The sequence below is a fragment of the Canis lupus genome, chromosome X, assembly GCF_048164855.1.
Source record: "Canis lupus baileyi chromosome X, mCanLup2.hap1, whole genome shotgun sequence".
NCBI lineage: Eukaryota > Metazoa > Chordata > Mammalia > Carnivora > Canidae > Canis > Canis lupus.
Genome location: NC_132876.1, coordinates 12548312 through 12561014, shown reverse-complemented (window position 1 = coordinate 12561014; position 12703 = coordinate 12548312). Strand labels below are relative to the sequence as shown.

General features: G+C 41.2%; 1 long non-coding RNA gene across 17 annotated transcripts in view; it reads right to left on the bottom strand.

Annotated features, from left to right (window-relative positions):
• LOC140628694 (uncharacterized) overlaps positions 1–12597 on the bottom strand; it is a 262851-nt gene extending 250254 nt beyond the window's left edge. For all 17 annotated transcript variants that reach the window (XR_012026708.1, XR_012026705.1, XR_012026714.1 and 14 more), the window contains exons 1-2: positions 12399–12597; positions 11612–11790 (exon numbers count right to left, since the gene is read on the bottom strand). This is a non-coding gene — a long non-coding RNA (uncharacterized lncRNA). The remainder of the gene's footprint in view (positions 1–11611; positions 11791–12398) is intronic.
• Positions 12598–12703: the final 106 nt, after the last annotated feature.

Genomic DNA, 12703 nt, shown 5'->3' with positions numbered 1-12703 from the left:
ACAGTTTCGTTCTTCCTTACCAAATTGGATGCCATTTATTTCTTATTCTTGTCTGATTGCTATCATTAGGACTTCTATGTTGAAAAAAAAAGTGGAGAGTGGGCATCCTTGTCTTGTTCTTGAGCTTAGAAATAAAGTTTTCAAGTTTTCACCAATGACTATGATGTTAGCTGTGGTTTTGTTATATAGGTATCATTTATTATGTTGAAGTATGTTCCCTCTATACCCACTTTGTTTTTTTTTTTATTTTTTTATTTTTTTATTTTTTTTTATTGGTGTTCAATTTACTAACATACAGAATAACCCCCAGTGCCCATCACCCATTCACTCCCACCCCCCGCCCTCCTCCCCTTCCAACACCCCTAGTTCGTTTCCCAGAGTTAGCAGTCTTTACGTTCTGTCTCCCTTTCTGATATTTCCCACACATTTCTTCCCCCTTCCCTTATATTCCCTTACACTATTATTTATATTCCCCAAAGGAATGAGAACATATAATGTTTGTCCTTCTCCGACTGGCTTACTTCACTCAGCATAATACCCTCCAGTTCCATCCACGTTGAAGCAAATGGTGGGTATTTGTCATTTCTAATAGCTGAGTAATATTCCATTGTATACATAAACCACATCTTCTTTATCCATTCATCTTTCGTTGGACACCGAGGCTCCTTCCACAGTTTGGCTATCGTGGCCATTGCTGCTATAAACATCGGGGTGCAGGTGTCCCGGCGTTTCACTGCATCTGTATCTTTGGGGTAAATCCCCAGCAGTGCAATTGCTGGGTCGTAGGGCAGGTATATTTTTAACTGTTTGAGGAACCTCCACACAGTTTTCCAGAGTGTATACCCACTTTGTTAAGAATTTTTATCATGAATGGATGTCAAATATTTTCAAATGCTTTCTCTGTATCTATTGAGATGATCATATTATTTTTATCCCTCATATTGTTAATGTGGGGTTTCATATGATTGTGGATATTGAACCATCCTTGTATCCTTGAAATAAATCCCATTTGATTGTGGTGCATGATTATATTAATGTATTATTGAATTCAGTTAGCTGATATTCTGTGGAGGATTTCTGCATCCATATTCTTCATGGATATTGGTCTGTAATTTTTCTAGTGTCTTTGGTTTGGGTATCAAGATAATGCTGGCCTCATAGAATGAATCTGAAAGTATTCCTTCCTCTTCAATTTTTGGGATAGTTTGAAAAGAATAGGTATTAACTCTTTAAATGTTTGGTAGAATTCACCTGTGAAGTTGTCTTCTGGGCTTTTGTTTGTTAGGAGTTTTTGGATTACTAATTCAATTTCTTTGCTGGTAATGGTCTGCTCAAGTGTTCTCTTTCTTCCAGTTTCAGTTTTGGTAGTTTATATGTTTCCAGGAATTTATCCATTTCTTCTATTTGCTGGCATATAATTGTTCATAGTAGTTTCTTACAATCTTTTATATTTCTGTGGTGTCGTTTGTAATTTCTCCTTTTTCATTTCTGATTTATTTGGTGCCTATCTTTTTTTTTTTTTTTTAACTGATGAGTCTGGTTAGAGTTCTATCAATTTTGTTCATCTTTTCAAAGAACCAGCTCTTGGATTCATTATTTTTTTCCCATTTTAAAGTCTCTATTTTACTTATTTCTACTCTAATCTTTATTGTTTCTCTCCTTCTACTGACTTTAGGTGTTGTTTGCTTGTTTTCTAGTTCCTTTAGGTATAAAGAGTAGACTGTTTATGAGATTTTTCTTGTTTCTTGGGGCAGGCCTGTATCACTATAAACTTCCCTCTTTAAACTTCACTGCTTTTGCTGTGTCCCACTGATTTTGGACCATTGTGTTTCCATTTTCATTTGTCTCAAGGTATTTTTTTTTTAATTTTTTTTAAGGTATTTATTTATTTATTTGTGATAGTCACAGAGAGAGAGAGAGGCAGAGACACAGGCAGAGGGAGAAGCAGGCTCCATGCACTGGGAGCCCGACGTGGGATTCGATCCCGGGTCTCCAGGATCGCGCCCTGGGCCAAAGGCAGGCGCCAAACCGCTGCGCCATCCAGGGATCCCTGTCTCAAGGTATTTTATGATTTCCTCTTTGATGTTTAATTGACACATTGGTTGTTTAATACCATGTTTTTTAGCCTCCACATGTTTGTGTTTTTTTTCCAGTTTTTTTTTTCTTGTAATTGATTTTTAGTTTCATACTGGTATCATCAGAAAAGGTGCCCTTTTGTTCCATGTTTTCTGGTTATTTTTGTACTTTTTCTGTTTATTTCTTCTTCTCTTACTCTCTTTCCTTTCGATTTGATGACTTCTCTTAGTGCTTTGTTTGGATTCATTTCTCTTTTTTTATGTATCTGTCATAGGCTTTTAGTTTGTGGTTACTATGATGTTCATATAGAACACCTGACGTATATAGCAGTCAATTTTAAATTGATAGTCTTTTAAGTTCTAACACTTATCATTTTCTTAAGAGCATCTTTTGATGAGCAATATCTTTTCCATTTTTATGAATCCAATTTATAAGTTTTTTCTTTTATGGATAGAAGCTTCATTCATAGGTTTTGGTTTACTTTAAGTCTATCTCAAGTTAATGGTTATATATGAAATGAAGTAAGATTTGAAGGTCATCTTTCTTTCCTATATGGCTATATAGTTATTCTATAAGGAAAAATCTATAATATCAATTTGCATTCCTAGTTCTGATATCTTTATTTTTGAAAACCATTCTCTACTAAAGGAAATGAGGGTTCCCCGAGAATGGCTGATCCCAGAGCTGGGGCAGGAAAAGTACAAGATGAGCCAGGAATATCTTATAGTCCCAGAAAAAAGAAAGTGCTTAAAGAAAAAAAAAGTAAACATGTTAAAGGGACAGAGGGGCCAGATTAAAAGGGTTCCCACTTCAAATCTGGGAAAATTGAGCTCATCAGCATGAATAAAGATAGTAATGGATTATAATCTATTGTATAAAATAAGAATTCAAGGGCCTCTCCTGATAAAAATAAACATATGAATAAAAGAAGATGGAAATTCTCTTTTAAAGTAGAATGTAAACTCATATTTCTTTGTAGTACAAAGTAATTATCTTAACTTTGGAGTGGGGAAATCTGGCAGAAACTCTAACCAACTGATAAAATTACTATCACCCGTGACAGAACAAAAGGACATCCTGTGCTTTCTGATATGATGCACTAAGAACAACACAGTGACACTTCTGTGATATTCCTGCCAAAAGTGCATAAAATAAATCTAATAATGGAGAAATACTAGCAATTGAGGGACACTTTGTAAAGCTACTAAAAAGCCTGCATTCTTCAAAACTATCAAGGTCATATCACAGAAAGACTGAAGAACTGCTCCAGACTGAAGAAGACTGAAGAGACATGGCAACTAAATGTAATATATGATCCAGGATTGGATGCTAGACCTAAAACTTTCCTTTTGGTGACAACTGGAGAAAATCTTAATGAGGTCAGTGGACTTAAAAAGTAGCATTATATCAATCTTAATCTCCTAGATTTTGATAGACTGTGGTTTTGTAGGACAGTGTATTTGTTTATAGCAAACACATGCTGTAATAGTAAGTAAAAGTGAGTCTTCATGTTTTCAAGTTTCAAATGGTTTAGGGAAAACAATTATCTTTCTCACACACACACACTGACTATGAGAGAAAGATAAGCCAAATAGGGTAAAATGTTAATGACTGGTTCACCTGAGAGAAGCATACGTAGGAATTTATAAAAATCTTACCAGTCTTTTATACATTTGAAATAATTTCAAAACAAATTTTAAAACAATGCAAATTAAGAATTAAGGTAGGACCAAGATCTGTAAAGAACTTATCAAACTCAACACCCAAAAAACAAATAATCCATCAAGAAATGGGCAGAAGACATGAACAGACATTTCTCCAAAGAAGAACTACAAATGGCCAACAGACACATGAAAAAATGCTCCATATCACTCAGCATCAGGGAAATAGAAATCAAAACCACAATGAGACTCTACCTCACACTGGTCAGAATGGCTAACATTAACAACTCAGGAGACAACAAGTTTTGGTGAGAATGCAGAGAAAAGGGAATCCCCTTACACGGCTGATGGGAATGCAAACTGGTACAGCCCCTCTGGAAAACAGTACAGAGGTTCCTCAAGAAGTTAAAAATAGAACTACCCTATGACCCAGCAATTGCACTACTAGGTATTTACCCAAAGCATATAAACAGTGATTTGAAGGGGCACCTGCATCCTAATGTTTATAGCAGCAATGTCCACAACAACAGCCAAACTATGGAAAGAGCCCAGATGCTTATCAACAGATGGATGGATAAAGAAGATGTGTGTATATATACAATGGAATATTACTCAGCCATCAAAAAATTAAATCTTACCATTTACAATGATGTGGATGGAGCTAGAGGATATTAGGCTAAATGAAATAATTCAATTAGAAAATGACAATTATCATATGATTTCACTCATATGTGGAATTAAAGAAACAAAACAAAGGATCACAGGGGAAGGGAAGGAAAAATAAAATAAGATGAGATCAGAGAGGGAGACAAACCATGAGACTCTTAATTCTAGGAAACAAACTCAGGGTTGTTGGAGAGGAGGTGTGGGGGGGGTGGGGTATCTGGGTGATGGGCATTAAGGAGGACACGTGATGTAATGGTAATGAACTCTACCTCTGAAACCAATAATATGTTAATTAATTGAATTTAAATAAAATAGAAGAATGTAAGAAAAACATTTGCCACTTTAAAACTTACTTTTATATTCATTTTCTCATTTGAGACTCACACCAAGTTCACAAGGGGGCATTTTTATTTACTTGTTACAAATAAGGAAATAGAGTTTCAGAGTTGCTCAATGGTTTATCTATGATAGGGCATGTCAGATGTAAAACCTGGACCGGGTATTCTCACCCCTAGTCCAGCTTTCTTTTTACAATTCCATGCTACCTCTAAAGATAATGTCTTATGGGGACACCTGGGTGGCTCAGTTGGTTAAGCATCTGACTCTTGATTTCAGCTCAGGTCATGATCTCAGGGTTGTGAGATGGAGCCCTGCATTGGGCTCTGCATTGGGCATGGAGCCTGCTTAACATTCTCTCTCTTCTTCTCATTCTGCCCCACCCCTTCTCCTCACATTATGTTTTTCTTATCTCTTCTAGAACTTCATTTCCTCATCTGTGACTGACTGGCTTTCATGAGCAGGTCACTCTGTAGATCCTTCTCTCATTTAACAACAAAATAGCACTTAGAATGAGCAACTAGCACTGTTCCCTCCAACTCGGAACTTCTGTGATTCCATCCCCATTTTGCACAAACACTGGGATACTTGTGGGAGCCAGTCTGAGATTTGAGAAAGACATGGGATTACTCTTATACAGCACACACCTCCTCTTACCTAGGGAGGATTTTTACTCAATGAGTCCATTTTCCATATTGAGAGAACTAGGCACTGAGTGGACAAGAGAAGCCAAGGAGGCTGAAGGAGGAGAGCAGGAAAGCTTAGGGACCCTGAGAGGGTAGGGTGCTGGAACTCAGCTAAGGGCCAACCATAGATGCTCCTAGAGCTGAGAGAAATCCTGTTTCCCTCTCTCAGATGGCCCTAGGACTGCTGGCCTCTCCCAGGAGGGCCACCATGGTAGCACAGTGATGAAGGAGGGATTCTGATAGTACAGTTGTCTCTTTACTCTGAGAGGACATTATATATCCACAATCCAAATGTAGCATGAATTCTCCCAAGATTGAGAGAGAAAACTGAGATGTTACAAGGTAGCCCTCAGAATGTTATCATGTTTACTTCTTTCCCTAAAAAAAGCTTGTCTGTCTCATTATTATGAGAACAGCATGTTTTGAACTAAGAGAAAGCAAGATCAACAGGAAACCCCTTTTTATTCTTCCAACTACTTCTTATTCAAGAATAAACATTTTAATTTAAATTTTATCATTAAATTTATAGATACTTGGATAAAATAAGAGAGGTAAAGTAACTACACATTCAATTTAAAATGCAGGTAATATAGTCATTGCAAGATAATAAATTACAAGTCTGCAGTGAAAAATAATATGCAATCTGTATATAGCACTTCGCAATTTGCCAAATACTTTTACATTTTATCATGATCTTCACTGCAATCTTATGATTTAGATCTTATTATTGTACAAATTTATTAAAAAGGAGACCCAGGCTCAGAAGAATTGACTTGCTCAAGTCACATAGTAAACAAGAATATGACGATTTGAACCCAAATTTCAAAAATTCTTTTCTTTTTCTGCTGCTGCCCTGAAATGCGCTTCACTCCTTTTATGTAGCATGTATATCCCTTAGATAAAACACGGTCAGTTTTGATTTTATTTTTGCCATGCTGTGACCCTGCCAGTTCTCATTACAAGTAGCATCATTGGTAGAAGAGGGCAGCAACATGCATATGTCCACCTGGATACAGCCACTCACACAATGACACATATATCACATGCAGTCTCCTTAGAGTTTCCCACTAGGGAGGATTATTTTGGACGTCTCTCAGTTGTACACACAGGATTTTAATCTATGGAGATGATGGAGAGGCCAATGCCACTGAAATAAGATTTTTATGACTTATATTTCCAAAGAAGAGGGGGCATACCATGCTATGCAGGGCCATGTGGGGACACATAAGGTTTTAGCCAGGAGGCAGAGAGGAGTTAAGGGGAAGACACAGGCCAGAGCCCTTACTAGAGTTCTCCCAAGAAAGGCTGGATGAGGCAGGTTCAAGTTTAGAATTAGCTAGCTTAAATAATTCTAGTGGATTTGGGGGCACAGGGGCTGTCTCTAATTGTCTAGTCCCTGGCTCTGGGTTGATTCAGGACAGTGGCGATACTGGCTTGGTGTGTGGGACTGCATGAAAGGAGATGGTTTCAAGGTAAGGACTTGGACCTCAGGGCAGATGTAAACAACTCTGGCAGCTAGTTTGGCCCTGTAATTAATTAATACCAAGTAGACATATACAGAATCTAAGAAAAGAGAACAGGACTATAGATTCAGAATATCCTATCGGTTCTTTTGATACACAGTTCATGCTTTTATCTTCAGCATATCCTGAGTGTCTCCATGTTTCCATCTCCCCTGCCATGGAACAAACTATCCCAAACCTCTGTGGTTTAAAGCAGCTGCCATTTTGTCTGTTCATGATTCTGTCAATTGGTAATTCATGTGGTTTTAGAATTCATGAGAGTGCTTTGGCTCTCTAGGCAGGCAGCTGGAGTCGTTCACTCAGCTGCACTGTGGTGCTGGCTCTGCTGGGCTAACTGACCTGTTTGTCTGCAGCCCTGCTGCTTCTCCACGTGGCCTCTCTTCCCCCACGGGGCTAGCTTGGGCTTCCTCACAGCATGGTGTTCTCAGGGTACTTAGACTTCTTATATGGTGGCTGGCTCCAAGGAGGGAACATTCCAAGTGGCCAAAGGCAAAATCTTCAGGTCCGTAAGGCCTTGCCTCATAAGTTATAAGTCACTTCCATCACATTAATTTGTCAAATCAAGTCGCAAGGTCAGCCCAGATGAAAGAGGCAAAGGAAATTGTTTTTCCTCCTTGATAGGCTAAGTGGCAAAGAATCTGTGGTCATCTTCAGTTCACCACACCTATTCTTCCTCTGAAAAATTTAATCTTAATGAAGTAAGCAGCCAATTTGAAAGAGAGGCCTATTCTACACTTAAAATCAGAGAAGGACAAACATTATATGGTCTCATTCATTTGGGGAATATAAAAAATAGTGAAAGGGAATAAAGGGGAAAGGAGAAAAAAATGAGTGGGAAATATTAGAAAGGGAAACAGAACCTGAAAGACCCCTAACTCTGGGAAATGAACTAGGGGTGGTGGAAGGGGAGGTGGGTGGGGGGTGGGGGTGACTGGGTGATGGGTACTTGACGGGATGAGCACTGGTTGTTATTCTATATGTTGGCAAATTGAACACCAATACAAAATAAATTTATAAAAAAAATAAAATAAAACAAGTAAACACAAATTGACAGGATGCGCTCCGATATATCTGACAACAGATTTATCATGATGCCAGATACTTTTTAAAATGTATGACAGTGCCAGGAACAAGCCAAGTGTATGAGTTTTTGTATGTTCAAGGTGCCTGATTATATCAAAATAATTAGGAATGAGAAAAAAGGAGAACAAAAATCTCGTGCAATATACTGAAGGAAACAGAATCTAGATTATGGCAAAATGGAAATATATGCACAAATAATACAAATTACTCAGTAATAAAACATTAACTTACAGGAATCATTCAGTTATTGATATCTGAGCTTCCGGTTCTGTGTGTTTCAGACCGTCAGTGTATTTGGCACTATCATTCTCCTGCATTGTGCATTGTCTGAGAAACTGAACAAAGTTGGGTATCTTTAGTTCTGAGGTGGGAGTGTGCCTAAGAAATTCAGGTGGGGTATTACGCGATCATGAAGAAGACAGATCTGTGTATCGTATCTGGGTCTCCTGACATGTATCTTGAGAACTCAAGGTGATATGTTTGACACATTTGTTGCCAGAACAACGTGTATTTTGATTCTGTGAAGCCCTTTTATCTATCTGGAACGAAACAGACTGAATTTTGAATTTTCTTTTTTTTTTTAAGATTTGGTTTATTCGAGAGAGAGAGAGAGAGATAGAGATAGAGAGAGAGAGAGGTAGAGACACAGGCAGAGGGACAGAGGGAGAAGCAGGCTCCACGCAGGGAGCCTGACGTGGGACTCGATCCCGGGTCTCCAGGATCACACCCTGGGCTGAAGGCGGCGCTAAACTGCTGAGTCACCTGGGCTGCCCAGAATTTTGAATTTTCAAGTGAGATTTTGTAGAGAGAAGGAGAGGTACTACTAAAGTTTCCTTTTTATTTTAACAAACCAGTAATATCAAATTTCTTTTAACCATAAGAATGAATTACTTTAGTATTTAAATAAACACATAAAAATGTTTTAGGACGTTTTGTAAGCTGGAGAGGGTGAAGCTAAACCTCCTCACTCCTCTCTCATAGCCATTTTGATGTGCTTACTGTAAAAAATAGCCCAAGGTACACCTGGTTAAGACAAAGGAGGGGAGAGGTCTATGGGCAGAAGCCTGGATCTTAGTGGCACCAAACTGACCCTCAAGCAAATATCCCCTCCAAAACTTCTTTCTGCACCTGGCTGCATAGTCAAGTGCTAAGCTGGTTTACCCAATCTGTGCACAATCCCTCTGGAGGGTGAAGAACCAAGGGAATTTTACAAGTCTGGCTGCTGGTTTATACCAGGGCAGGGTTTAAAGCTTGGAAGGTGGTGGAAGAGATAAGCACCAGAGCTCACTCCCTTGCCCTTGGGCCGATGCTCCTGCTAAATACTGGGGTCTGAACCTCTTCAGGATGTTCTGAGCCAGAGCTGTCCTGATTACGTTTCTGAGCCTGAGATAAGGCACACAGTAAGGTACTTTGCTCTGCCCCCAGCATGTCCACACAGTTGAAAAGGTACATTCAAGGGTCACTTGAGAGGAGAAAGGGAGTAAAGAGAATGACATGGGGCCCTAAGCAAGGTGAATGGAGAAGGAAGTGCTAGCAGGCCTTAGCATTGGCAGGAGAGCATCATGAACATTATGAGTCTATACATTTTGGTTATTTATACTACTCACCTCTTCCCAGGTGCTTCCCCCTAGGTCACTGATGAACCACCTGTCTCTCCTCCCTCCCTCCAAGTTGAGAAACACTTCCCCAAGTCACTGTTCAGCTCTGTGATCACTTCTGGTCAGGGCATTTCTTGTTTTCAAGGAACTCAGAGCCCCGTCAGATGTGCTATTCATGGTTGCCTCCTCTGTTTTTCTTCTAGAGTCCCTCCATCACAGGGTTATGAGGAAGAGGACTGGGGCAGCACGAACCTAATTATCTCTGGGTCCCCACCAGACGTGCCTCATTCCCAGAAGTCCAGTGTTTAACACTCATTCAGTGGAAGGGCATACGTGTCAGAGAGCAGCTGAGACTGTGGTACTGTGCCACCAATGTGCTGCTCTCCTGGGTCTCAGCCTCCCTAGAGTGCTTTTCCTTGCGTATGGTCGTTGTTCAAGGGTCACTGAGGCAGCTCATATCAATCACTAGACCCAGTGCCTGCCACAGAATGTTTGCTACTGGGAATAGAACCCTGGGCATCTCTTCTTGTCATTAGGGTCTGGACATGGAAAGTGGAACTGGACACTCACTGCTGCCCTGCAGGTCCACCCTCCACTCCAAGCCATGAATGTGTAAAATGGCTAGAAACTGTCTCTGATATTTCCTGTCCCTTCATTCCATCCACTGAACACTGATAGGATTGCTGACTATATACTCTGAGATGCTGAAGATGAAAAGATGACTGAGAGAGGGTCTCTGCTTGGCCCCCAGCGGCTTCTGATCTAGTAGGGGAGCTCCTATCACAGGAGAGTCCAAGGCTCATAGTCCCTCCTACATGCTCTCTTCTCTGTCTATTCTCTCAGTAGTATGATGTCCCCCTCTTCCTACCTTGCCCTGTTTCTCTCCCCACAGCCTCTCACCTCCACGGATGCCCATTCTACTGTAAAAATATTAAATAGGGTATTTAAAAAATTATTTTGCCATTTTTATTATGCCAGTCATCATTTCACTGTTTCATGATCAGAGATTGAACATTTTGGATGATTTGAAGAGTATTTTGAACACTTTGTGCAGCCACCACTTCTATTTTTCATCTCGATATCTGCACCCTGAGATTCTTTCACCCACCGAACATTTCCGGATCTTCCACTCTGGGCCAGTTTTCTAGGCATTCAGGATAGAGCAGCTAACACAGCAAAGTCTTTGGTCACAAAGACATTCTAAAGTGGAGGCTGACTGATGATCAAAGTGCTATAAGATATGTTGGCTGCTAGTATGATAAATACTATGTAGGGAAATGAGGCAGGGTTAGGGATTAGAGATTACTGGTAGAGAGTGGGGTGCTCTGATAGATGAGGTGGTCAGGAAAGTCTTCTCTCAAACAGTGGGAGAAGGAGTCGGGCAGCTAACTGGGGAGAGTGCCTTGCAAGGCAGAGAAGACAGAAAATGCAAACATCCTGAGGCCAGAGCTACTTGATAATGTGGGGAGAATAAGCAAGAAGAATACTGTGATTAGAGCAGAACAGGAAATGGGAATAGGCACAGGAGATGAGGCAGGGCTTTGCAGGCCACAGCCAAGACTTTGCTTTTATTTTTATTTTTATTTTATTTTTATTTCAAGTGAGAGTGGAAAACTGTTGGGATGATTTTGAGCAGGCGAGTAAAAAGTTCTCACTTTTGTTCAAAAGGATTCCTGTGCCTACTCTCTGGAGAGAGTGGGCACTGAGAAATATGAGCCACTGCCCTGAGACATGAGTCACTCGTTCCCTGGCCATATCCACAGGGGAATCTGTTCCAAGATCCCCAGCAGATGCCTGAAACTGAGGATAGTCTTGAATTATATATAGACTATATTTTTTCCTATACGTACTTGATACAATTTAAATAAGTTAGGCACACTAAGACATTACTAGCTCATGTGATAAAATAGAATGTTTGTAACACATAACTATTATGCAAGTTTCAAAATATCTCTTAAAGTATCTTACTGTCCTGTACTCACCCTTCTTGTGATGATGTGAGATGATAGAATGCGTAGTGATCCGACGCCAGGCTACTGGTTGATCTTCTGGTGCCAGGTCAGAAGGAGGGTCAGCTGATTCCGGATCAAACCACCCTTGGCACGGGTGACTGAAAGCACCGGAGAGCAAAACCGTGGATCAGGAGGGACTCCTGTGTGTACTGTAGGAAGAGAAGAGTGAAAGCTAAGCAGTTGCAGCAGTCTGGGTGGGATAAGGAAGGCTGGATCAGGGTGGTATAGTGGGAGAAGTGACTGATCTGGGGATATATTTTAAAAGCAGAGCCAACAAAATTTCAGCTCTAGGGTCCTGGACTCAACGATTTAAATAATCCAGTTCAAAGTAGAAAGCCCAAAGCATTTAAAAACACAAGTGTTCATTGTTAAGCAACAAACAACATGCGACCGAGGGCCAAGGGGCATTAACAGGACATGAAACAGAGGGTCAAAGAGAGGCGAGAGCCTGCAAATCGTTCTCCAGTGGTGCTTTTGCAGAAGTTTTTATACTTGACTGTTTAGAAAAAAATACTTTTTAAAAAAGGATGTAGGTATACAATATTGTTTCCCAACTAAAGAAAAAAAAACCCCATTTAGATATTGTTTTGTTTTCAAAGAGGAGCCCCAAGGAAGGGTCTTTCGCAACTCCGAAAGGATGCGTGGCTCCCGCGGGGCAGGCCGCAGTGCCAGCAGTTCCCTGGGTGAGTGGGATTTCAATAAGCGAGGACGTGTGTCACCGAAACGCGCAGGTGGAATCTCGTAGCCACAGACCCACCAAGGAGCCCCGCACTGTGTGAGTCGGCTGAGTCCGAGCGTGACCGATCCTTTAAAGTTGAGCAGGTTGGCCCTCTCTGAGCTGGCTTTTGGCGGTCCCGGGGCGCACATCCGGGGCTCTAGCGCGGGAGCCTGCCCTTCCCGGGCGCCGGCCTCGGGAACTCCGGCCGCGGGCCCCCGGCTCCCGCCCGCCCCCTCCCTTGGACCGAGCCCCCGGCCCCGCCCCCGGCCCGCCGGCCCCGCCCCGGCCCCGCCCCCTCGCGGCGCCGGCAGCGCCCTGACCACGCCCCCCGACCCGGGCCGCGC